At 44.1% G+C, this 26,553-nt stretch overlaps 1 long non-coding RNA gene across 1 annotated transcript; it reads right to left on the bottom strand.

Annotated features, from left to right (window-relative positions):
• Window positions 1-1,393: 1,393 nt before the first annotated feature.
• On the bottom strand, window positions 1,394-21,922 carry LOC125084520 (uncharacterized). Its single transcript, XR_007122637.1, has 3 exons — window positions 21,510-21,922; window positions 3,131-3,393; window positions 1,394-1,719 (listed from the first exon to the last, which is right to left on the bottom strand). It is a non-coding gene; the product is annotated as an uncharacterized LOC125084520 (long non-coding RNA).
• Window positions 21,923-26,553: the final 4,631 nt, after the last annotated feature.

Below are 26,553 nucleotides of genomic sequence, written 5' to 3'. Positions count from 1 at the left end.
AGATGCTGACTTTTGGCCCCAGGTACTTTCCCCTACTTTATACCTTATCTACTCAGAAAATTGTGCCGCCTCTTGGCTCCACTTTGCATCATTCTCTGCTAGCACATACTGACTCCTGGAGTCCATATACATCCCATTTAATACAGCAAAGTAGCCCAGGAAGTAGCCAGATAGGCACCATGAAAAACAAAGTCAGTTATCAGCTGAGCTGGAAACATGCATTCAGGAGACCCTGGCAGAGCTGATCTCTATCATTCTTTTTAGTTAGAAGGGAGGTAACAGACGATTCAAGACGGGATTTTCACCCAACTTGGGCTAGAGAGTCAACAACTGAAGCATACTTTAAACAATTACAGAATTCTTTCTCTCAAAAAAGATACAATTATCTTTTCAAGGAAAAAGATAATTCAAGGGTCAAGGAAATAAGAGTCACTGAATTCAGTCCTCTGAATCAGGGTTTTTTGTTTTGTTTTGTTTTTAATCACTTAGGGGTACAGCAATACCTCTGTTTTAGATTTCAGCTTTTAAGACGTGGCCTTAAAGAGACAGGAGATCCACAGCATACACTACAGAAATGCAACACATCAAAAATTTGTTCCAGGTAAAGCTGTACTTGGAAAGGAAAATGCAAAATCAATTACCCAGAGTCTCAATTTAAAAAACAAGAAAGAGAAAAGTAGACCCAAAGTAGAGAGAATAAAGAAAATTAGTAGAATGAAAAGTTGGTCTTTGAAAAGTTCAACAGAACTGACCAAGTCTAACTACAGAGATCAAGCCAAAATCAAAAAAGAAAGAATATCACCAATTTAGTAATGAAAGCGCTTATCACCGCTGATCCTCCATACATGAAAAGGATAACAACAGTTGGTTAGTTAGCATTCCCTAGAATACTATTCAGCAATAAATGCTTATAATGAAGTGAAAGAACATCTAGAAACATTGCCAGTTTTACTCAGAAAATCAAGGGCAGAATCAGGATTCAAATGCAGGCAGGTTGATCTCAGTGTTCTAGCGCTCCTATGTGATACTACCCTGCCTCCCTTCCTCTGCCAGGGCAGACTGTCCCCTGGACCACTCTTCTTTCTCTTTGGTCCCTGTCCAGATTACTGATGGTGGCTTTCAAGGCAATAGATGTGTAGAATTGTACCCTCAGTCATCCATTTACACAAAGACGGTCACAAAACAATTGCAGCAGAAAAGAAAATCTTACCTTTCACTGTCCATGGTGGTTCAACATGTAGAACTAATCTCCTTGGGTTGAATTCCCTTCAACAAGGACCGTTTCCCCTCAATCTAAATGTCAAAGAACAAATTGTCAAGAAAGATGTGTGGACCACTTCTTTGGGGTCCCTTGGCGGGATAGAGCTTCCAAGAACTCAAGGAGTTTGTAAATGGCCTGGGGTAATATGACGGGTAATATATAGGAAAAAATGAGAGCCAATATGGGAAGAGTAGCTAAAAATGCTTGTAAAGGCTGAGACAGAGTTCAGGTTATGGGAATTGGGTTGGAAGGTGACTGAGCCCACAAGGAGAAAATGATACAGTCCAAAAACTTCAGGTATGATAAACAAAAAGACAAATCTGTGACTCATTCTCATCTTCCTCCTGGGTCATCTGTTTATCTGGGAGATGGTTTCTGGTTATTCTTTTAGTGGTTCTTCAGAGGATTTGTCAGAAAAGTCTACCTTGGACTTCTTCAAACTCTTGGACCCTGAAGGGCTGGAGAGAAAAGAGAAAGTACCATTTGTGTGTTCTGAGTCTGAGCAAGAAGCAAATCAAGCAGCTGGGAGATCCAGATTGTGCTCAATAACCAACTACAGAGAAGAGGACAAAGAATTCTATAATCTGTTTAAACACAAGATAGGAAAATGATTGTTTTAGCCAATGTATTTTTTACATTTCTTAATTGAAATAACTATGTTTCTGAATCAATCAAAAATTCCAATATAATCAACCTCCTTGATAAAAATACCCCAGACTTATTTCAAGAAAATAAGAAGAATCTCCCTCTTTCAATTTAAATGCAGCAGGAATCAATTTCCAATTTGTCCTCAAGGAAACTTTCCCACTTGACCCATGGTATGCTCTAGGTCATCAGCACTTCCTCAGAACTGTCCTCCTCATCAACAGATGTGTCAACTTAGGACTAGCCAGCAGCAGTATTCCCTCTCTGAGTGCCCCCCGAAGCCCCTCCCCCCTGCCCCTAGACACTCACTCTCTGCCTTGGAAGACAAGATCAAAGTATCAGAGGCTAAGAGGAGATTCAGCCACAGGTGGTGTGCTAACTGATCAAGAGGTTTGTAGGGGACCTGTCAGGGAGATGGGTAGTCCTGAAGTTGAAGAGACACACACAAGAAATTGTTGAAAAAGAATTAAAGGACAAACCAACTATCAGCACTGGGGAAAGCAAAATACAGAGGCAGATCCAAAGTGATGACCAATATCCTTCCTAAAGTATGGAAGAGGTGACTGCTCAACCATCACAGTGACAAAATTGGGATCAGGGGCATGACAGGCGAGCAGCTCTGTTGTCCTGTGTTGGTGTGGGGACCTCAGTGTGGACATCAGATAACCTGTGGGGAAACCCATGGGAAAGAGCAAATGCCTGCCATAGGCTGGATGAGATAAACGTCCTTGCAGCAGGAGTTCCATTATGCCCTTGTACAACAAAGGGAATTTTTTTTAGGATAGTAGACTACCAGTGAGTCTCTGTGGTCTCCAGAATAAAACACCATCTGCCCAGTCTAGACCTCGAGGTCCTCTGTGCACTGATAATCAGGGTGATCTTCCATGGACCAATCAAAATTGATCACTGGCCAAAGTGTTAAAGCCAGGTGGTTCTGGAGGCCCCCAATAGAACTGGATATTAATCTTTAGTTCTGGGTTTGGAGGACTCCTGTGGGATGGGGCTGGTTGTTCAAGGTTGATGACAGTACATGGGCAGATTTCAGTACTTAAACAAGCAGTATGCCCTACCATAGGCACTGGTTGAATCTGCCCAGCTAACAACATTATCTATAGCAGTCCCTAAGTTCGACCCTTGTTCCAGCCAGCATGGTCTCTTTACAGTACTGCCCAGCTTGACATACTATGCCAAGCCTCTCTGACTTTGCATCTGATGTCCTCTTACCTGGAATGCCCTCCCGCCATCCTGGATTGTTGCTTAGAGCAGAGTGTCTATATAACTCCTGCTTTCTCTTTGCTTGAGCTAGTCCAATACCAAGTATCTAAACTGGACAAGTACACACTGCATGGAAGTGTCTTCCTTTCAGATGGCCCGCTCCTTGGAGGTGATGATGCCTCTAATTCTTGTTCCTCCTTGTGGGTCCCCTTTGGAATTGTGGACCCTGCTGGGCCCACAGATGGCCCTCAGTAAATGCCTCCTGCAAGGGACTAACAAAAAAATGATGTTATTGGAATAGTGAGATAAATCAGAAATGAAGAAGAGAATTCCCATCTCTTCCACCCCTACCCCCTATGGAGCTACTTTTAAGCTTACTGCACTTGGTCTGTGTATCACAATAATATCTGATGAGTATTCAGCATTTATTAGCTTCCAAAAGCTTACATGGGCATGTATTTAATCTACAACAAACTTGTGAATCATGTAATATAATTAATTCCTATTTCACAAATGGATTATCTGAGGCAAAACAAAACAAGATGACTTGCCCACAGTGCTTCTGGAATCCAATCACTTAATCCTTTGGTTTGTCAACTCTCAGACAAATGAGGATCTCTCCAGAAGAACTTGCTTCTTGGGTTTTCTTTTCAGCTATTTTAGGATTGATCATTATGTTCCTCCCCCATCCCAAGAAGATGTTGATTCTTCCTGGTAACATTGTAATGGGAGACAAGCCAGCACTCCATAAGATCAATTTCTGTACCAATAAAACTTACCTAAATTTGTTCTGGATCAATGGAAGTTCTGTTCTACAAGCCCATGAGGAAAACAGAATACAGATTAAACCCTTTTGTTGAAAATTCCAGACCACTGCCCACATAATTTTTATCTATGTTGGTCAGGCCATACTCATTATTTTGATGACCCATTGGAAGAAGTCAGCTGCCTATTGCAACTTACCAGTGCTTTGATATTAATATTAATGGACATTTTTTGGATGCACTATGGATGATTAACCATTGCCCTAGAAGATATGCCAATGTTCTCTTTTACCCCTCCCCAGAATCTGAAGAGGTAGGTGTAATTATTACTTCCATTTCAAAACTGAAGTAACTAAGGCACAACAACGTTTACTAAGTTATACAAGCTTCTGCAGGTAGTTGGTAGTGGACCCAAGATTCAAGCCTTTACATGATGATTCCATGTGCTAGAACCTAACTGGGTCATGTGTGTATCTTCTGCTTATTGTTTACAATTTTTCACTGGAACTGGGTGTGATGCTATACCCTAAAATGTGGTGTGTTGGAAAGCCTGCTTAGCTGAGAATCAGACAACGTCCAGAAGCCTGAAACAATCTTCCAAGAAAATTTCTCTTGGGGGTCCCTTAGTTCCAAGTCTGTACAGTCTTGTGATTCTCTGTATCAGTAGATAATATGGTACTTGATTTTGTCGTGGCAACTTGGACTCATGTTCTTTGGGGACAAGTATTAAAAGATAAATATACATATGTACACACATATTAATATAGATGCAGATACTTAGAATTATTTAGCTTTCTCCTGTGCCAAGCCTTATATCATTCGCTTGGGATTCAGGATTGCATATAATGCCTCATGACAAATATTAGAACTGATGTTACGGGGCGCCTGGGTGGCTCAGTGGGTTAAGCCGCTGCCTTCGGCTCAGGTCATGATCTCAGGGTCCTGGGATCGAGCCCCGCATCGGGCTCTCTGCTCAGCGGGGAGCCTGCTTCCTCCTCTCTCTCTGCCTGCCTCTCTGCCTGCTTGTGATCTCTCTCTGTCAAATAAATAAATAAAATCTTTAAAAAAAAAAAAAAAAAAAAGAACTGATGTTACATTCTCATTTTACAAATAGGGAAACTGAGATTCAGCAAAATTGAGCAAATTTCCCACTGTTACCCAGTGAAGAAGTGACAGAACTTATACTCCAGAATCATCAGATTCCTAAACTAGAGCTCAGTAAAGAAGCAAGCACTCTTCAGGTTATACAATCAGTGATCACTTGCCAACTAATTTTGTCACAGGCAAACACCACAGGAATCATCAAAAACAGCGATGACACCTAGTGTTTGAGATGATCTAAGGAAGTTTTCTGCAAATAGCAGGACTACATTGTGGCCCACATTTGCCTTCTTGAATATGCTACGATTCTGTTCTTGTAAAACACCCTTCCCTACATTTCTTGTAAGCCCATGTGCCCTTGAAGAGTTGGTGATTACCTTGGGAAATCTAGCTGGCTGAGACTCCCTACCTTCCCCAGGTAAAGTGAGTCTTCCTCCTAGCCAGCTGCACAGCGCTGGGCATTTACACTTATGGGGCTCTCCTTGGCGTTGTGGCCATTACCTTGTCACCATAGGACCAAAGGTCCATGGCTCAAACTCCATGACTCAAACTGGAAACAGTGTTGGCAACTTTAACAAATGTGCAATGCTTGGATTTGATTTCCAGCTTTTGCACTAGCTAGATAGATGAGCTTGGGCAGGTTATATAACCCTTTGACCTCATTAAAAAAAAAAAAACCAACCTATAAAATGGGGTTTCCAGGTGAGAATCAAATAAGACAGTGCCTGTCAAAGGCTTGGGGCATTGCCTGTCCCATAGTAAGTTCTCCATAAATGGGAACAAACGTTATATTGCCCTATTGCTCTTTGCACATCTGCTTTTTCCTCTGGTCTGACAAACCCCTCAAAGACATGACCCTTTCTTATTCATCTGTGTCTCTTCAGAGACTATCAAGGTGCTTTCACCCAGTAGATGCATAACAGATGTCTGTGGAGGGATGGATTTGTATGCCTTTCATCCTCTGGCATCTCTTAGACTCCGCCTCCTCCACTGCCCAGATCTGGAGCTGAGGGGCTACCCACTCCGGGCTCAGCAGGTGTTTCTTTGTCTGGCTCCAGCTTATGAGGCACCCACTCCCAAGCTCTCTCATTCGCTCTGATTCATCACTCCCGGAGCTCCATGTCCAACATGGCTTTATGTAGCATTACAAGTGGCAGTTCAGTGGTGTGTGCAAGTTTTGCTTTCATTTTGAATCAATGGAAGTTTTAAAAAAATCTTACCTTATTCCTCAAAGGCCCATAAAGCCCTTCATGGGGCTCAAGAGAATTGTTCACTGCTAAGATTTTAAAATTGCTTCCAAGTTACTTATCATTCATTCAGGCTCATGCTATTCTTTAAAATTCTTATTGATTTTGGAGACAGTCCTTTAATTGATATCAAAAAGCAATTACATTTTCCAGGCTGTAAATCTGCTTCACTCCCAGCATTAAATTCATCATCTCTGTAAATAATATTCTCTTATTATGCATACGTATTAAGCAAACTATAAATAGCATCATTAGTGTACCCATGGTTGCCTTAACAATCAGTGACCCCTGCATTTGATTTAGAAAAATTGATTCCTGCTGAAAATTTCCCTTAAATGAAATTGCCATCCCTGCTGAATGCCTGGGCGAATGAAGGCATTAGAGAGTTGTTTCCCTCCACTTCCTCCTGGACTTCAATACAGCAGGTTTAAGTAGGGATTTACATAGATGCACCTGTTGATGAGCAGTCCTTAAAAATCACTGCTGGCACAGCATGCATGATAGTTTAAGATGGTCAAGTTTGAGTTTTTAAGAAAAGAGACTTCTTGGCGTAACATTTCTTTCTAAACATGCAGAGGGACATGGAGCCCTCTTCTTGAAGTTCAGCTGGAGGAGGCTGTGGGGTGGCAGAGTAGGGGGAGGCAGGAAAGCTTGGGGGTCCTACAAGAACAATCTACATCCCCTGAGCATGATTACCTCTAGGGTCCCCAACAACATGGGAAAATTCTCATGATGTGACATCAGGAGAAGAATGCTGAATCCAGGGTGATACCTGGGGTATGATCAAAGAAACATAAAATATGAAGCTATTTGGATAAAGCCTCAATGGAGACTTAGGAAAATTAAAATAGTTGATTTAGAGTGATTAATAAATAAATTTACTTCTTCATTTTTCTTTCTTCCTCTCTTTCTTCCTTTTCTATATTCTTATACTGTTATTTGCTTAATAAATATATAAGTGGGGAAAGTGGAAAGAAAAAAAGGAGGAAAAGAATATTTGAGTAAGAAAGATCTTACTCTTAGATTTGGTCAGAATTGTTTACTAACCCTATGACTCCAAGGAACTGTGGTGTGAAGAAAAGTGGTAGATTTTTGTGTTATACTCAAGAGGGAACCAGCTCACCCCCAGTGAGCAGGCTGGGGAAGCTTCACATCCTACAGGCCTTTTGATAAGTCAAGGAGATAAAGTTTCTAAGGTGCTCAGCACTCAAGATGCACTCTGATCTTCACCTTCCTCATCTGTAAAATTAAGGATATTTTATGCTTATGCTGTCAATATTAGCTTATTTAAACCATAAGGAAAACTACTTTTCAAACTATGAAATTATGTACAAACACACTTTTATTGACCTAGATGAGATTAGATTTTGAAAGAGGAAAGCAAGGTGGTTGTCCAAGTGGACAGAACCTGTAACCTACCCTGCCTAATGACTCCCTTTGCTTGGCTAGGCATCTGAAAAGTTCGCCAATGCATCTGACCCTATCAGGGTCAGGATACCTTTGTGGCATAAAGACTTTTCATTACACTGCAGTTTCTCCATGGGGCAGAGAGGCAAATGGATGGTCACATTTTGAGTCTTTACTCCTGTAATGAATTCTGAAAGGTAACTCTTTGTTGACTTAGAAATGAGACCCTTCATCACTGGGATGGAGACCTGAAGCTATATAGGCTCCTTAAAGGCACAGGTGGAACTGGGTGAAAAGGCATCAAAACAGTTTAGCCTGAAGGAGTCCTCCTTTGGCTTTCTCTACCCTAACATGTGTATAATTGTGGTTTCAGAAGAAGAAACAAAGTAGAGAACTTTTCTATGACTTCTGAGAGTTTCTTCTTGCCTCTTTCTGATCAACTCCCCCTTTTCCCCATTCACAGGGATTCACTATTCAGTTTTCATCACCATAGCTTAGCTTTGCCTACTCTTAAGCTACATAAAAATGAGATTGTGTGGTAGGTACTCTTTCGAGTCTGTCCTGTTTTCCTCAATGTTTTTGGGCTTCATCCATGTTTTTGTAGTTATAAGTAGCTTATTCTTTTTTGTTTCTGAGTAGTTTTCTACCTGAATATAAATAACAGTTTGTTTCCTCATTTTCCTATTTATAACGAAGACTCACAACAAAATTCAAAATGAAGGGCAATTCTTCAACCTGATAAAGGGTATTTATAGCAAAGCTCTAACATGTGCTTCCTCATTCTGACCAATTGGTCCTGTCTTAATTTGTTCAGGCTGACGTAACAAAATACCATAGGCTGGCCAGCTTAAACAACACAGTTCTGGAGGCTGGGAATCTCCAGTCTGGATGCCACACAGCTGTCCTATTCTTATGTCTTCGTATGGTAGAGAGAGAGAGACATAGAGAACTCTCTGGTTTCTTTTCATAAGAGAACTAATCCCATCATGAGAATTCCATCCTCATGACCTCATGTAAACCTAATGATCTCCCAAAGGCCTCATCTCCTAAAACAATCACATTTGAGTGAGGCCTCCAACATATGAATCTGGGCAGTACACAAACATTCAGAACACCACATTCTGCCCCTGATCCCCCAAAATTCATGTCCTTCCTCCACACAAAGTACATACTTTCTATCCCAACAGCCCCAAAGTCATAACTCACTCCAGCATGAACTCCAAAATCTGAGATCTTATTAAATGTCATCTAAGTCATATATGGGTGACACTTGAAGTATAAAATCCATCCTGAGGTAAATTCTTCTCTGTCTGTGAACCTATAAAACTAAACAAGTTATGTGTTTCCAAAATGCAATGATGGAACAGGTATAGGATAGGCTAAACAGGACAAACAGGAAGGAGAAAAGGGTGACAGGTCCCAACCAAGTCCTAGAGTTAGCAAAGCATATTTCATGAGGTCTTAAGGCTTGAGAATAATTCTCTTAGGTTTAATGCTCTGCCCTCTAGGCCCTGGGGTGACGGAAGCCCCCCTACAGCTTAGTAAGATGGCCCTATCCCTTCAGCTCTATGGGCTACTGTTCACACAGCTCCCTGTGATGACTTTGCCCCTGAGGTACTAGCCCTCCAAGCCAGAGAGGTGGCCCCACCCTTTTGAAACATAGTTAGAACTAGCCCCATCCCCTGGGCCTGTGGTGGGAATGGCAGCTCTGATGGATCTCCCAACCACCTTTGGTGTCTTTCTTTCTTTTCCTGGAAAAACACACATGTTTGCAACCTGCCTTCATTTCATTTCATTTTCCATTTCTTTTAGTTCCAGCTTGCAGTATTTCTGCAGGTAAAATCCTTTCTCTACTCCTGGCTTCTGTTGAGATGACTGATTAGGTCCTTGGTTCACACTCACACTAATCTCGTTATCGGTTAGCCACATGCTTGGTGTTCTCTTCCAAACATGCTTTCTCACTTTTTTTTTTCCCCGTATGGATAAACTGAGAATTTTCCAAATATTTAAGGTCTGGTTCCTTTATTTTTAAATCTTGTTTCTTAAATTCTTTAACCAAGATTTAGTTATCAAGCTTCCTTGTGGTTTTATTTCATCAAACATTCCTTCTTTCAATTTATTTCTGTCTTCTTGTACTTTACTATAAGCAATCAGGAGAAACCAAGCCTCTCCTTTAATACTTTGTTTAGAAATCTCCTCAGCTAAGGGGACCTGGGTGGCTTAGTCAGTTAAGTGTCTGACTCTTGATTTCAGCTCAGGTCTTGATCTTGTAGTCATGAGTTCAAGCCCTGCGTTGAGCTCTATGTTGGGCATAGAGCTTACCTAAAACAAAATGAAAAACAAAAACACCTCCAGCTAAATATCCAATTTTATTGGTCACAAGTTCTATCTGCCACAAAACACAAGAACACAAACAGAATCCACCTGAGTTCTTTACCACTCTACAACAAGGATGGCCTTTGCTCTACTGTCTAATAACATATTATTCATCTCTGTCTGAGCCCTCATCAGGATGGACTTCATTGCCCATATTTCTACCAACATTCTGTACATAATTCTTCACGTAGTCTTTTAGAAGATAGAGGCTTTCTCTACAGCTTTCCTCTTTTTTTTTCTGAGCTCTCACCAGCATGCACCTCAAAACTCTCCTAGCTTCTGCCCATCAACCCAATTCCCAAGCTGCATTTCTAGGTATTTGTGATAGTAGCCCCTCAGTTCTTACTACCACTTATTGTTTTAATCAGTTTTATAACATCTGGGTTATTATAACAAAATGCTACAGACCAGGGTAGGGGAGCAGGGGCTTAAAAAACAGACATTTATTTCTCACAGTCTGGAGGCTGCGAAGTCCAAGGTGTCAGCTGATTTGGTTCCTGATGAGAACTTGCTTCCTGTCTTGAAAGACAGTTGCCTTCTCCCCCTGTGGCCACGTGTACATGGGAAGAGAGAGAGGACCTTGAGCAGGGCACACACTTGCTTCCTTCCTCAGATCATCCCCTGATAGGGAAAATCTCACTCTTACCCTGCTGTCTAGCAGCTTACACTGGAGAAGACCTCTCCCCACTATACAGTCCTCAGCTCTGAGCCAGGTTTTCTATTCAGACTTCTCCATCCCAGAATGTCTCCCCACTCTAGGAGACACAGGACAGAAGCTCTTAGTGGTTCTTCTAATGGCTCCATCTCTTAGGTGAAGGGGAGATGAAAACATTCTCCTCTTTCTCCCACAGACAGACAAGGGGACATGCCACACTACTCCAACCACTCTTGCCATAGAAATTCCCTCTTCCAACCTCACCAGACTTATCCTTTTTTAAAGCTGTAAGTGGGTAAATTTTTTTTAAATTAAAAAAAAAAAAAAAGCTTCCAGTGGGTGATCAGCTAACTTTATCACCTTGCTTTGGAATGTGAGGTTACTTGGCACTTACCACATTGTTATTGGATCCCAGTTAAGACGGACTTCAAATGATCTTCATTTTAACAAACTCATATACGTTAAGTCTTGATAAAGGTGGATGGTGGTTCACATGTTCATCTTATTATTTCTATTGTTTTTCTTATTTTTAATACTTCCCAATAAACATTTTTAAAAAGATGAGTATCAAACATTTTTTTAAATTTTTTATTTCTTTTCAGCGTAACAGTATTCATTGTTTTTGCACCACACTCAGTGCTCCATGCAATCCATGCTCTCTCTAATACCCACTACCTGGTTCCTCCAACCCCCCACCCCTGCCCCTTCAAAACCCTCAGATTGTTTTTCAGAGTCCATAGTCTCTCATGGTTCACCTCCCCTTCCAATTTCCCTCAACTCCCTTTTCCTCTCCATCTCCCCTTGTCCTCCATGCTATTTATTATGCTCCACAAATAAGTAAAACCATGTGATAATTGACTCTCTCTGCTTGACTTATTTCCCTCAGCATAATCTCTTCCAGTCCCATCCATGTTGCAACAAAAGTTGGGTATTCATCCTTTCTGATGGAGGCATAATACTCCATAGTGTATATGGACCACATTTTCCTTATCCATTCGTCCGTTGAAGGGCATCTTGGTTCTTTCCACAGTTTGGCCACCATGGCCATTGCTGCTATAAATATTGGGGTACAGATGGCCCTTCTTTTCACTACATCTGTATCTTTGGTGTAAATACCCAGTAGTGCAATTGCAGGGTCATAGGGAAACTTTATTTTTAATTTCTTAAGGATCTTAAGGAATCTCCACACTGTTCTCCAAAGTGGCTGCACCAACTTGCATTCCCACCAACAGTATAAGAGGGTTCCCCTTTCTCCACATCCTCTCCAACACATTTTGTTTCCTGTCTTGCTAATTTTGGCCATTCCAAAACAAAAACAAAAAGTATCAAACATTTTTGACCCTTGATCATCATCCAGTGGTCAAACAAGTTCTCTCCAGGGAGCCAGTATTTTAGCAGAGAACTAAATGAAATCAAAGGTAAGAAGATTGTCACAGGCCATGGGGACAGCAAGGACAAAGGATTAAAGTCATTAATAAGTCCAGCATGTTCCAAAACAGAAAGATGGTCTCTAGGGCTGCAGTGAGGTGAGTAAAAGGCAGAATAACAGATGAGACCAGAGAGATAGGCAGGGACCATTTCCTGCAATTCCTTGCTGACCATGACCAGACTCCAGATTTCATCCTAGGAACAAAGAAAGATGTGAAGGGTGTTGAACAGGAACGCACACTAAGTAATTCACACTTTACAAGATGCTTCTTGGCTCTAGTGTGGAGAAAGCCTCTCCTGGTGAGAATGGGCTCAGGGGACCATTTTCAGTGATCTGAGGGAGAGATGGGGTATGCCACAGACCACCTGGAAGTTATTCTTCCTTGGTTCAAGGAGGCTACATTTCTCAGTCTGTTTTGCATTGAGAGTAGCCATTTTCTTCTTCTTCTTTTTTTTTTTTTGCCAATGAAATAGACATAGAAATGATATGCTTCATTTCTGAGCCCAGGTGGTTAGGAAGCAGTATGTTGTCTCCTCCTTCGCTTTGCCCATCTGTTTTAGGAGTGGTACCTGAAGACTTAGGGGATGGAGGGGCAGTGACATGGAAGTGACCTGGGTTCCTGAAGCCTCCAGGGAGGAAAGCCTCTTGCCAGTCATAAAAACCTTTGTTAAACTCTACTATGTGGAGGAAATAGCTTTGATTGTGTGAAACCACTGAAATTCAGAGGCTTATTTATTGCAGCAGTTAGTATTCATCTAACTAGCAAAGGATGCTACAGTGAGGTTGATGAAAAGTGATCAAATTTAGAATATTGGTAATTTTGAAAGTAGATGTTATTCAAGGACTGTCCACAGACTATTGTAGGCAATGTGAACATTTTGGCTCTAATCTTCCCAAGAGTCCCCCAAAGAAGATATTATCACCCCACTTTTACCATTGATGAAGTAAGGCTCAGCAAAGTTAAATAACTCATGTGGGGGTCACATAGCTAATAGGTAGCAGAGCCAGGATTAGAATTCCAGGACTGTTTATCTCTCGTGCTGCTCCACTACCCAGTATGCTAGCATTGGGGCTGTTTCCATGGAGAAAGTGAAATAAAGAAACTAAAGTGTTCCTGATATGCTGGTTGCTGTTATCATTATGAAAAAGGAGGCAAGGCAGCTGGAGAAGTGAACTTCTTGTCTATGGCATTGTGGGAAAGGCTCATGCATCTCTGATGGGCATCTGCTGGGGTCTGCTTCATGCACTGAAGCCACTCAGGTTGGAAGATAATTGCCCAACCAGACAAAGGAGAGCTTAACTCAACCATTGGAGTCGAAGCTCATGATTCTGTAAGTGTTAGCAATATAGTAACAACCTATGCTCGGCTGTATTATGTGTTGATGATTACTTACTCCCTCTCTACCCAAGCCATGGTTCCTATAGGCACAGTATATAATTCCCTACCACGCTGATTTTAGGTTTGGGCAAGAGGCTTGCTTGGCTAATGAAATGAGAGTGTGGATGTGATATAGGTCTTGTCTGAACAGAAGTTTAACTATTCTTGGAGGATATTTGGCCCTGCTCAGTTTGCTCCTACCCCCTATCCTGAGAACCAGCCTGAGAGTAGCTAACCTCTTCAGCCTGAATGTGGAGCCCAGCTCAGTCCGGCCCAGCAGACGCCAGCCAAAACTACACCAACCGGCAGCTCTCATGTAAAGTCACTAAGAAATACGTGGTTGATGTTTCTAGGCCTCTAACAAACTGGAGATCTTTGTCACCACAACAAACGCTAACTAATACAAACTTTCAAGTGCATAACAAGTGCTTTCCCAAATACTATCTTCCTGAGCTAATACTTGGGTACCTGTGTGTGTTGGGGGTGGGTGAAGGGCTAGCCCAGGCTTCCTTTTCCTCATGATCAAGGGACTGAAACTGAGAGCAACCAGAGGGAGTCTAGTGTCCCTCAGAATTCCAAGCCAGGCATCAGCATTATAAATGCATGGTCCCTGCCACACCTCCCAGCTTCCTTTTCCCGCCAGTCCTGGCCCACCCTCTGGACGACGTATGTCCGAATCTGGGGTGTGACAGACCCCCCCCCGGGGGTTCCAGCTAACCAGCTAGCTTCCCATCCCCCATCCTGACACCGTGAGCCCCTTCACTCCCGGGGTGAGTCTCAGACATCCATATTCTCAAGAGGTGATTGATTAAAAGCCCCAGGAAAGGCCCCAGGTCTGTCAATCAGGAAAAACCATGTGCAGCCACACCTCTGCTCCTCATTAGCTGTGACCATAAGGCAAATCACTTAACCTTTTATCAAAAATTGCAATAAGAATATTTGAACTCTCTTCTTTTTAGAGCTCTTGTAAGAACCAAATGAAGTAATTAATAGGTGTGAATGTGCACTGCCTGTGGCAAAGTGATGGAAAAGGGGGAGCAACTGTGTGCATCTTGGGCCATTAGAGACACCGCTGAGAAGTAGTCACCAATGTCTCTCTCTTTAAGGTCAGTGCCCCAGAGTGACTTGCTTTGCTGGTGTTTGCAGCCAGAGTGGCAGCCTTACCAGCTCAAATGGCCTCCAGTGCCACCCCAGCCGGCCAGGGAGTGAAAGTACAGACGGGTGCCACATCAAGGGGAGTCGTTTGGAAGCTTGGAAAAGACCAACAAAAAACTACCCGAAATAACAGGTCTGAAGATGCCAGACCAGCTCAGCAGTTTACAAAATCATTAACTGGAAAGACTGAAATGGATTCATCTCTCTTCTTTCATTAATCATTTCAGCTTCTTCTTGGGTTTCCGAGAAGCCCTCAGTGCAGGAATGGCGGGAGAGCATCTTGCGAAAAAGAGACGCTCTTCCTGCTGGCATGGGGATTGGGAGCCAACTTCAGCGTTCCACAGTTCAAGCCCCTAATTTTCCAGGTGGGGACCCTGAAGCCCTGGTCAGGGGAAAGGTCTGCCCAAGGTCATACAGCCAACCAAATCTTCTCATTTCCATTTAGAGTCATGTCCACTGCATTGCTGCTCGAGGTCAACACCCTGCCCTCTGGAGCACACTTCTGAGAAGGTGTGTATGTGTGCGTGTTAATATGTGTGTTTGGGTTGTGTGTGTGAGTGTGTTTGAGTGTCTGCATGTGCACCCATGTGTGTGGTTGTGTGAGTAGATTTGAGTGTGCTGTGGTTGTGACAGGTGTGTGTATGTGTGTGTGTCAGGAGGTGGGTAGAGATGAGGGTGTGTCTTGAGTGTGCAAAAGGGTGTGAATATGTGTGTTACAGGGAAAACATGATGAATGGGGGGGGGGAAACTGAGCCACTGCCTGACTCCTCTTACAATGCCCAGTATCAGCTATTGAAGTTTCTTGAATGCAATGTAACTGCAAGTAACATCGGATTTTAGTCCATGGTTTCATAGTCTTCCCATCTTCCATTCTCTCTGCAGCTACTACTTCACTAAAATAATGCACACTGCTCTGAGCTTGTGCTAGACACCGCCCCTGATGCTCCAGCGAATGGACAAAGGGTGGCACCCCATGGGGAAAAAAGGAAATTGCCAAGGAACCATAAAGCCCACCCCGAGACGATCCGCACCCAGGGCCTATACGAGAAATGTAAAGTTTTGACATATTTTCAAATTATTCTTTCTAATCTTACAAGCTTAAAATGGAAATGTTGGCAGGTCCCCGAAAATTAGTAACTTGGATATATGAAAAGTACTATGAAGCTCGCTGAACACATGCTCTGGCATATTTAAGCTATTTTTTAAATTTTGGAAAGGCCAAAAGAGTTTGGCTTCTTTAAGAAAAGGGCTGTCAGAAGAAGGAAGGCAGTCTGATCCCGTTCCCTGCAGGCTCCAGGGCTCAGACAGTCTTCAGCGGGTCTGAGCAGGGGCTATTCACCAGAAAAGGCAGGGCAGGGGAGTGGAGGGAGTTGGGCAGAGGGCAGTGAGCAGAGACTTCCTGTGTCAGTGACTCAGTCATCAGGTAACCGCAACCTGATTGGGAGGGAACCAGACTGTGAACCACAGCGGCTTTTCATTTTCTTTGTGCTCTGACCACAAAAGGAAAGGCAAGAAAAAGTCAATTGTCTCTTAAAGGGACTTGAAGAGAGATAAGGAAGCAGGGACCCCAAGCAAAAGCTAAGCCAAAAGGATCTGAAGGCCAGAAGTTCATGGGCAGGCAGGAGCTGGAAAGAGTGTTTAAAGGATTTCTGGAGGGTAAGAGGAAACCTCAGGTCAAGCCGCAATTAATGACAGCTCCCACTCAGAAGCCTCTAAGCCGTGCCTCACTGTTCTATTTCTTTCTAGGCCCCATTGAAACCTTGAACTTATTCACCTCCTACAGAGTAAAGTTAATTAGTGCATATCATTTTTTTAAACTTGTCTTTTTATAGAAGAATCATGAATGACTGGATCATAGGACTTCACTGCAATATCAACTATTTATACCTGCAAAAGAAACACCACAGAACCCCTCCAGTCCCCCAGTGGAACTTTCCTTGTGTCACCCTTGACATGTGTTGACGGTAATGGTCCTCACGGGAGGAAAGATGTGTTAGAAATAAGACAGGTGGTGGGTCATGGGTCATGCAGAATTACCTTCAGAGCTGTAAATCCATCCCCTTCTATGTCCCTGGAAAGGGATTCAAGTATGAGTGAGCATCGTATCATGATAGTAATAACTCTGAAACTATTGTTGAGAGGTGGGCACGTGAATCATTTTTAGTTATTACAGGTGTGGCCACATATCCTTGTGCTGTGACCTCAAGCTGAAAACATGCTCTTAGAAACATGAAAGAGAAAGTAGCACAAAGGGAAAGCTTCTAGGTGTTTAGGTGTTGCTGAGATCTCGGGCTCTATGTCCCAAGGATGGAGTACAGGGCTATTTCTGGGATCCCTTCCTATTAGCCTCAAGGATACTCTGACACCTGCCCAAGCAGGAGGAAAACCACTTGGATTCTCTTCATTGTATAGGTATGCACACTCACAGAATACTTTTGCTATTCGTTTAGAATATTCTTCAATTCAAAACCTCAGCAAAACACATCCCATTCATACCAACAACAGGACAGTTGTCCTGGTGCTAGGACCTTCTGGAAACTTCTTTATTTTTAGCAATTTTGAGAAGACACCTCTGTCTTATTCCCTACCCAAACAGGCATTGACTCTTTTAGGACATTTCTGACCAATGTTTTAGTTTAGTTTGCCTGTATTCCGATTTAGAAAATAAAAATTGTATGCAAAGATAGTTACTTCTTCTACTATGTTATCTAGCTATTTTATCAGTGTTACGGAATTTACCAAACAGCATTTTATTTCTTTATTTATCTAACCTGTCTTTCTGTCTCTTGCCCAGGTGATGATCTCTTTGAAGAATGGAATCAGGTCTTACTCATATCTCTGCATACTTTTCACCAAAAGGCTTGCATATAGAAATTGATCCATGTTTGGTTTGGGATAGATGGACTGATAGATAATGCATGGACCTCCAAGTACAATATGATCTGTTTCTCAAAATATACAGATATGATCTGCTTCCCATAATGGGAAGGGGGCTATAATTTACTAGCTAAGTCTGTACAGCCCTCCCTCTCCAATTAGAAAATCCACCACTCTGCACCCGTGGTAGCGGGGTTGGCGGACAGCAGCCTAGAAATGACCTTTACTGGGGCAAATTGTGGTTTGTCTTAGTTGTCCAACTAAATTTCACAAACTCCAAGGAGTTGGAAGCCTGAATTAAGTCCCACGGTGCCCCCTGCTTGCTCACAGGGCTGCGGGGAGCCAGCGGAGCTCCACCTGCCTGACTACAACTTCTGTGCTGCACTGAGCCAAGTGCCCTGTGTTGCTTCCTGGGATTGACTGTGATGACATTTTCTAGGCTTAGCCATTTCCTCTCACTCCATATGCCTTTTTAGTTCTCCTGGCCAAAAAGTGTTCTCTGCAAACTACTGAGAAACTCATTTATACCAGAGAGTAAATGATTCACAAGGCTCCGTGCATTACTCCTCCTCGGAATCTTTGCAGCTTCAAGGGGGTGACATCTTAAGTCAGAAACAGAATCTCAGGGGTGCCTGGGTGGCTCTGTCTGTTCAGCATAGGACTCTTGATTTCGACTCAGGTCACGATCTCAGGGATGTGAGATGGAGCCCTGTGTGGGGCTCCACGATGCTTAGGGATAGAGCCTGCTTAAGATTCTCTCTCTCCCTCTCCCTGTGCCCTCCCCCATTCACCACCCCTCACGTGTGCTCTATCTCTCTTTAAAAAAAAAAAAAAACAAACAAACACCGGAATCTCAAATTGTGGCATTGCAGGCATAAGCGTATCCTTTCCAGGGCTATTGGCTATACCACCTTCTTCCCCGACTCAGGGCCACCATCTTCCTGCCATCCTCATTCACCTAGATGGCTCTGGCCCGGGAGTCACGTGACTTCAGGGTCCTCATGGAGCCGTTCCAGTACTCTGACCTCTCAGTCTCTTGACCTCCTCCCCAGTGACCTTCTTCCTTATTCTACATTGGTCACTTACTCCCCAAACTGCTTAAATCTTGTCATCATGATTCCTTTTCTACACCGGTCTCAATTTCCTCTCCAGTTAGCTTGATCAACTTCTCCCCACTGGTTTTAGAATCTCACTGGAACCTCCAGATAATTAACCCCCTTTACTCTGTGCCCATCCATTTTCTAGCTTCTCTCATTCTCCTCTTTACCAAACTTCGAGCTCGTGGGCCATCACTCATAACACTTTGGTCAAGACGCTCTCTTCTTCTGCCTCTCTGGCTTTATAGCCCACCCATCTGGCAAAAAGCCAGCTGTGAAAGCACCAGCTCTTCAGGACTCCTGAGACATAGTGCAAGCTGCCAAGTTTTTTAAGAAAGCACCACTAGGCATGGGGCACCTGGGTGGCTCAGTGGGTTAAATCCTCTGCTTTCGGCTCAGGTCATGATCCCAGGGTCCTGGGATCGAGTCCCACATCGGGCTTTCTGCTCAGCAGGGAGCCTGCTTCCCTTCCTCTCTCTCTGCCTGCCTCTCTGCCTGCTTGTGATCTCTGTCAAATAAATAAATAAAATCTTAAAAAAAAAAAAAGTACCACTAGGCAGATCAATTTCACCATGTATTCCTGGTAACTATTCTCAGATGGATTCCCAACACCACCCGGCAAGCACGATACTTTCCTCTCATCATCTCTGAGGGAGGGAGATGCCCTCCTCAAACCTCTGACGCCCTCACTTCTTGCCTCACTCTTGGCTCACAACCCTACCTCCTATTTCACGGGGAACACTGAGTCTCTGTTCCCCAAAACTCTCGCCCACCCACCACCAAGCACACAAGCCCACCCCCTCCCTCCTGTTCCCTGGCCTTTTCTCCCTCCCACCAACAAAGGCTAGTTTGTCCACATGGCTTAAGACCCATCTTCTCCTGCCTTATCAGGAGAGGTAACTTATCCATAATCCCTCCTTTCTCAAGTTCTCTCTCAAACGGATTTCTCCCAAGGAAAAAGACCATGGTCTTGGGGTGCCTGGGGGGCTCAGTTAAGCATCTGCCTTCTGCTCAGGTCATGATCCCAGGGAACTGGTCGGGCTCCCTGCTCGGCAGAAAGCCTGCTTCTCCCTCTCTTACTCCCCGTGCTTGTGCTCCCTCTCTCTCTTGAGCTGTCTCTCTCTGTCAAATAAATAAATAAATAATCTTCAAATACCCATAGTCTTTTCCACTCAGACACTGCCTTCTCTCAACCTTACATACCCCTCCAGTTACTGCCTCATCCCTCTTTACCCTTGATACCAAACCCCCGGGAAAGGTGACTTCATGCTTACTCCTTACACTTCTCCATCTTCTTCAACCTACCCCCAGCTGCCTTTAGACCCCATCATTCCACTGGAACAGCTCTTGCTTGAGCCACCAGAGACCTCCATGCCCCATATCTTATGGGCACATTTGGGTCCTCATCTCACTCACCTGACCGGTTCTCACTGGCCCTGCTGAATGCTCCCTGCTTCCTGATACCCACTCCATTCCCTTTGCTCTGGTTACACACCAGTGCCCCGCTCCCCGATTTCCTGCCAACATTTGTTCTATCACCTTTGCAAGTCTCCCCTCCTTTGTTGACTCCTTCATACTGGGAATCCTCCAGATCTGCTCCCAGGCCCCTTCTTCCCCACACTCTGAACTCTGGCCCAGGGTGAGCTTATCGGTCTCACGGCTTCAGACGCCACCTGCATACCCATGAACTCTGAAATCTGCCTTTGGCCCTGGTCTCTGATGCTTTCATTCCTTCACATTCTTTATTCTGCCAGACTTTCAGGTCTCTCTTTGAACAGCTTGGGCACTACCACACTCATGTCTTCATCCAGCTGGTTTAAGAAACGTCTTAAACCAGTTCCTGCCATAGCATCCAGCCATCTTCCTCACTCCAAGCTGCTGGAGAGCATCCTATGACATGGTTCTTTCACTTCAACTCAGGGCTTTGCACTGCTATGTCTCAAATGATTAAGGCTGAGTTTGGTGTCCTGGTTAAAACCCTAGCTCTGTTATTTCCTTAGTCGATGCCCGCAAGGTGATGTTATTTGATGAGGTTATATTAGTTAACCTCTCTAAGCTTCAGTTTCCTCATCAAAAAGTGGGGATAAGGATAGTAAGAATGTATGAGAATTGTACTAATGAATTGAATTATCAGAAGGAGGCATAGGACAGTGCCTGCCATAGAGTATGCAATCAAAACAGTAACCTTTTATGATTGTATTTATATCCAGCCTTAATGATTCCATATTGAGTTCTTCTCTGTACAGATCTTAAATATTTCTATTATTCCCAAGTCTCTAATGGGCAGACATTGATCTCTGTATGTTTTTACGAGGATCAAGGCCATCCACCATGTGCTTCCTCAGTAACCTCTCCATACTTCAAAGGTCACTCCACATGGAACTATGCAGTCCTCCTTCCTGCAGGCCCAGGGGATGAACCTCATCTCCTCACAGAGGTAGCCCCCACTTCTGCAGGATATCCTGGCCGCCATAAGCTCAGATGCCTCCCTCCACCAGCGGTCCCCTCTTCTTATCCGGACTCTCCTCCTTCTCCCTCTCCCTCAGGACTGAAATGCCCCCCACCCCCACCCCAAGAGGCTCCCAGCCCAAAGCAAAACCAAACAAAACAAATTTAAATCTTCTCTCCTGGCCACTAACAAGCTTCTCCACCAAAATCTACTCAAGTTTCCCTTCCCATTCTCTTCTTAGCCCCTCACTTTCTGCCCTCTGTGCTCTCAAAAACTTCCCGTCAAAGCTTCCTGTCACCACAAGTCAATCGTGGCCCCATCCAGGGCCGGCAGCCTCCCATCTCTCCGCTCATCACTCTCTCCCTTAGAGCTGCCGCTTCCCCAGAAGCTGCTGGTCCCCGTCCTCCTCCTACTCCGTCTCCCTCATGTTCTCCTCTCATTTAGTAGACTTACATTGGGTATGAATTTCTGTCCAGAGATGGAAGAGTTCAAGAAATACTGCATTTCTTGATTTCCGGTTAGTTAACTGGATTTCAACTCTGAGCTCTCCTCTGGCTGGGTTGGTAGGAAATTCAGCCTCAGTTATTCTCAAGGCTTCCTCGCCTTGCCCTGAGGAGTTATGCCATGGTCCTCATCCAGGACACAGGACTAGTACACAGAGAACAGTCTGGTCATAAGATATTGGTTTTTCTCTGGATTCCCACGGCAAACTCCACTGGCTGAGCAATTTCGGCCCTGTGTGGGCCCGCTCCGTCCCCATCATACTTGCCCAGGGGAGGCTTCGGCAGGGCTGGCAGGCCACTCTTGTCTAGAGCACCAGCTGGGGCAGGGGAAAGGAGGTTGCTGTTCCCCTCCAGGACCACAGTACTTGCTCAGGGAACTCTGTTCAACCACCGGGAAATCCTCCTTATCCCTACCTTGCCCATCTTCTTCAGACAGCCTTGACCTCATAAACATCCAGAGCCCTGCCTCATAAGCACAGTGCGTCTGTGACCTGCCTGGGTTAGGGAAGGAAAAACAGGTGGAAAAGATGAATCGGTATCTCAAAAAAGCCTCCTGCCACCAAACTTATGGGTGTGCTTGCTGGGAGGTTGGGCTTTGGGGTTGTAATATTTTATTCCTTTTTTTTCTCCTCAGTGTAGTGGGTAGGATCAAATATATTCATGATGATGAAAATATGAGATTATGTTATATTTTCTTTGCTTGCAATTGCATTTTTAATGTCTCAAAATGAACAACAAAATTTAAAGTCCCCAATAAAAATGTATTTTCTAAATAGATATTTCCCAAATTATGTCCCTATACAATCTTCCTTGAAGATCTCACCTATTGCCGTGATTTCCCTTTTCCCCACAGCACGAGTGATTCTGAAATTGATCTCCCAGCCTCTAAACCATCTCCTACATGTCAGAGTGTCATATCCAAGTGATCCGGGGACATCTGCATTTGCATATCCGACAGGCAGCTCCAGCTCAACCTGCCACCACCACACTGACAGAGTCCCCTGCCCCCCCATCCTAATCCATCATCACCCAGTCAGCTTGACCTCATACCTCTCAAATCAATCTCCTTCTCCCCATCTCCTCTGCCACCCCAGTCCAAGCCATCCCCACCCTTATCTGGAGACTGTTTCCACTCCTGCCTATTTCCTACTCCCTGTCCAGTCTACTCCATGAAGTAGCCTAAATGAGATTTTAACCTCCACCTCAGACAGGGGTCCCTCCTGCCTCAGGCCCTTCGATGGCTTCCTTCTAGAACTCCATGGAATGGCTTCCAGGCCCTGAGGGGGTCTGAGTTCTGTCACCACTCAGCTAGTGTTCCCTTTATTGTCCACACATGAGTCATACTTCTTTCACTCCTCCAGCCCACCAAGCTGGTTCCCCCATCCAGGACTTTCTACATGCCACCCCCTGTCTGAACACTGCCCTCACCCCCAAAAACCTTCCTGTACTTCCACATTGTCTTTCTAGAAACTTCTCCAAGCTGCCCAGTTTTGAACAGCTCACTGGAGCATGGCAGGCCGTGATTAACATTTAATATTTCCCATTCCTCTTCAGATAAGGTTCACAAAGTTGAGCATGACCTAGGAGATGCTGCAGAATCAAGCCCATGCCAGGCCTCCCTGTTCCCTGTGCCTCAACCACCCTGGCCTGCTTCCAGCACTTCACGTGTGCCGACAACTTCCTTCCCACTTCCAGACCTCTGCTGGTGCTGTTTGTCAGTGTGGAATGCCTTTCCCTTTACTCTTCACCTGGGTAGCTTCTAGCCATCCAGAATTCAGCTGAAGGGCAATGTCCCCAGAGGACACTGTCCCAATTTCCTACCTGAAGCGGGGCTCTTCATATTCCCATATCCCCTTGTGCTAGCTTGATGTTTTGTTAATGTCTGTGTTCCTCTGCATGAGGATAGATATCACTGTCCACTCCATCCCCACCTGGTTTCCTAGCCAGCTAGTTCAGCGCCGAGCAAATAATAAGTACTCAGTAAACGTTGACTGAATGAATAAATGTGTGTCTCGGTTTCAGGCCATCCTATTCCGCTCTCCTCTCCCATATTTTTGTGTTCTATTGTTGCCTCCCTCTGATGCTGGTACTTGAAACCACCCTGCCCCTCAGGCTCAAATTCTAATGTTCTCTCTGATTCCTTCCCCTCCTCCCTCCTTCTGTCCATTATGTAGTCAAAATACATCGTCTACCTCTAAATAAGCCTAACACACTCCCCCTCTTTTCTACTCCCAGTACTTGGCCCAGGTGACCTCTCATTTGGGTGATTCGAGTTGCTTCCTAGCTGCCCCTCCCCCAGTGACTCCAGCCTGTTCTCCTCAGAATCTGCAGAATTACTTTTCCTCAAGTTCAAATAGACCTCATCCTCAAAACAGTTTACTCATTTGCACAATGAAATCTGAATGGAGCTTCATGCAACAATTAGAAGAAACAGATTAGATTTAAACACAGCAGCATAAGTGAATCTTAAAAACAGAGTATTTAGTGAGAAGAGTAAGAAATGGAAGGAGATTATGTAACAATACCACTTACATACATTAAAAATACATGCAGCCAACAGTAAACATTTTATGAAAACATATAGAAGCAAAACAGATTGACATCAAATTCACAAATGCAATTGCCTCCAGGGAGAAAGGAAGTGGGAACATGGTATGGGGGACAATGGGGGAAAGTAAATATATCTTTTAAATTTATTTATGAGAGAGCGCACTAGCCACAAGTGGGGTTGGGTGACCGAGGTAGAGGGAAAAGCAGGCTCCCGCTGAGCAGGGAGCCCAGCGCAGGGCTTGATCCCAGGACCCTGGGATCATAACCTGAGCTGAAGATAGACGTTCACTGACTGAGCCACCCAGGCGGCCCAGAAAGTAAGTAAAGGAAGAGAAGGCTGGGCATGCAGCAGTCATCATAAGGGGGCCATGAATTGAGGAGGATAAACTCCACCCACTGCAAGCAAAGTCCATAAGCAGCAAAAATACAACAATAATGAAACAACTTGTACCCCAGACAAGTAGGATTCAATTCGGTTTTGTATCTCTCTCATCATTCTTAGGACATTTCCTTGCATATAGTTGGGGGAATCAAACAGTGTGCTTTAATCAGGTAAGCTCCCTGACAGGACTCAGCACAGAGAAAATCAACCACCCCCTTCCTGATCTTACCTGACCAGAGACAACTTTCCAGGTACTGGCTTCTCTGCCCGATCACTTCTTGCTAATGATCACTCCACACGAGCACAGTAATTTTAGCAACATGTGCTTAAGGCATCACTTAAAAAAAATCTGATAAACTACTATGAGTCTTTACCACAGATTTTAAGTGCATTAGAGACAGTATCCTAATTTTATCAGATAGAGTCACCTATAACATATAGCCACATATTTCAAAGGAAGTAAGAATTATATTTTTATCTTTGTTTGGTGCCCAACGCTCAAGCTCCTAGCTTGCCAGAAATTATGGAATCCAAAATGAAAATGCAATCTCAGAAGACATGAGGTCACTCGGAAATCAGCTTTGCCGGCAAAATCCAAGTTTCAAGGAGAAGTAATAAATTGTGGGCTGACTGGTCTAGTAATCTCTACTTGTCCCCTTCCAGCCAGCACAGAACTGAAAAGGATAAATAGTTGATCCTAGATTTCTAATTCCATCTGCAAGACACGGAGAATACTTCCTTACCTTGGGATGAGTATGCAATGTTTTCATGAACTTTTGTTTAAAATCTACAGATAAAAAGGGATCTTAGTGGAGAAGCACAGCCTCTCATGGCCCTTGAATCTGGCTAATGAAAGCGTTAATGATTTCAGTAGACATTGTAAAATAAATACTCATAAAAGTTTGCACAGCACACCATTATATGGGCCCATAAAACCCACAAGGCAATTACAGAGTTATGAGCTCTCTGCCCACCTCCCTGGGCACCAAGTGGAAGTGAGAGGTGAGAGAGGAAGCTGGCAAAGGAGAGAGGGAATCACTGATCCAGGGGAAACCGGAGCTCTCCATTCGTCCTTGGTTTCCTTGTCTGTGAAATGGGCAGTTGATCTCCAGTCCCAGCCCCCTCTATCAGTTCTCATCTCTGTGCTTCACAAAGAGGAGAATATTGGTATGGAAAATGCAAGTCGGGACTCCATACCTGTTTCATTTCTCAGGTCTGAGTGACCTCGAGCACATCATCTGACCCAACACCCTCTGGTCATACTTAGAGCCAACGTTCATGTGTTCCTGGTGGCCGTGCAAGGCGCTAACTGCCTCACACTCTGTGTCCCATGTAATCCTCACCTCATGCCTGTGAACTAGGCATTATCATCTCCCCCATTCATAGATGAAGAAACTCATTCAAGGGCCTTGGCCATTAACCACTGCCACATAACAGTTTGTAATAGGGAGAATGTCGCCTACCACATAGGTACAGTGCTGGGCAGATTTCATGCTCAGAAAGTGTTAGCTCACAGCCTATGCCTTTGCTGTACTTCACTCTCAACTTTTGACAGAAAAAAGAGTAAACGTGTCATAATCGTGCAGCCATGGAGCACAGGGGTGGGTGGAAAACTGAGACACAAAAACATCGGCTGGATGTTGAATGTCATACTCAACACCCTGTCCCCCTGTTCTGCCTCTGTCCACCTGCTGCTCCCAGGGCACCCTGAATATGGCAGTCGGCCCTTGGATTGGTGCCCCATTTGGGCATTTCCTCAGCAGCAGAGACTTCATCATGGAAAAAAACTACGAGAATAATCTTACATTGGTATGGTGCTATGGAGGTTACAAAACACTTGGATAGAGTATTGCCTTAAATACTAAAATCATATAGGGAAAAGAGGCCAGTTATTTTGTAGAATGAACCTTGGCTCAGTTTCTTCTAAATTTTCCTCAGTAGTAAGTTCAGGTTGTATATCTTTGCAGAAAGATCACCAAAGTGATGGTGCGTCCATCTGGCAGGTCCTATCAAGATGCACACAGCATTGATCTGTCCCATTGCTCATGGTGTTAAGTCTGAT

Source organism: Lutra lutra, chromosome 1 (assembly GCF_902655055.1).
Source record: "Lutra lutra chromosome 1, mLutLut1.2, whole genome shotgun sequence".
In the NCBI taxonomy this organism is placed as follows: domain Eukaryota; kingdom Metazoa; phylum Chordata; class Mammalia; order Carnivora; family Mustelidae; genus Lutra; species Lutra lutra.
The sequence above is the reverse complement of the archived record's forward strand: the minus strand, read 5'-3'. Positions and strand labels throughout refer to the sequence as shown.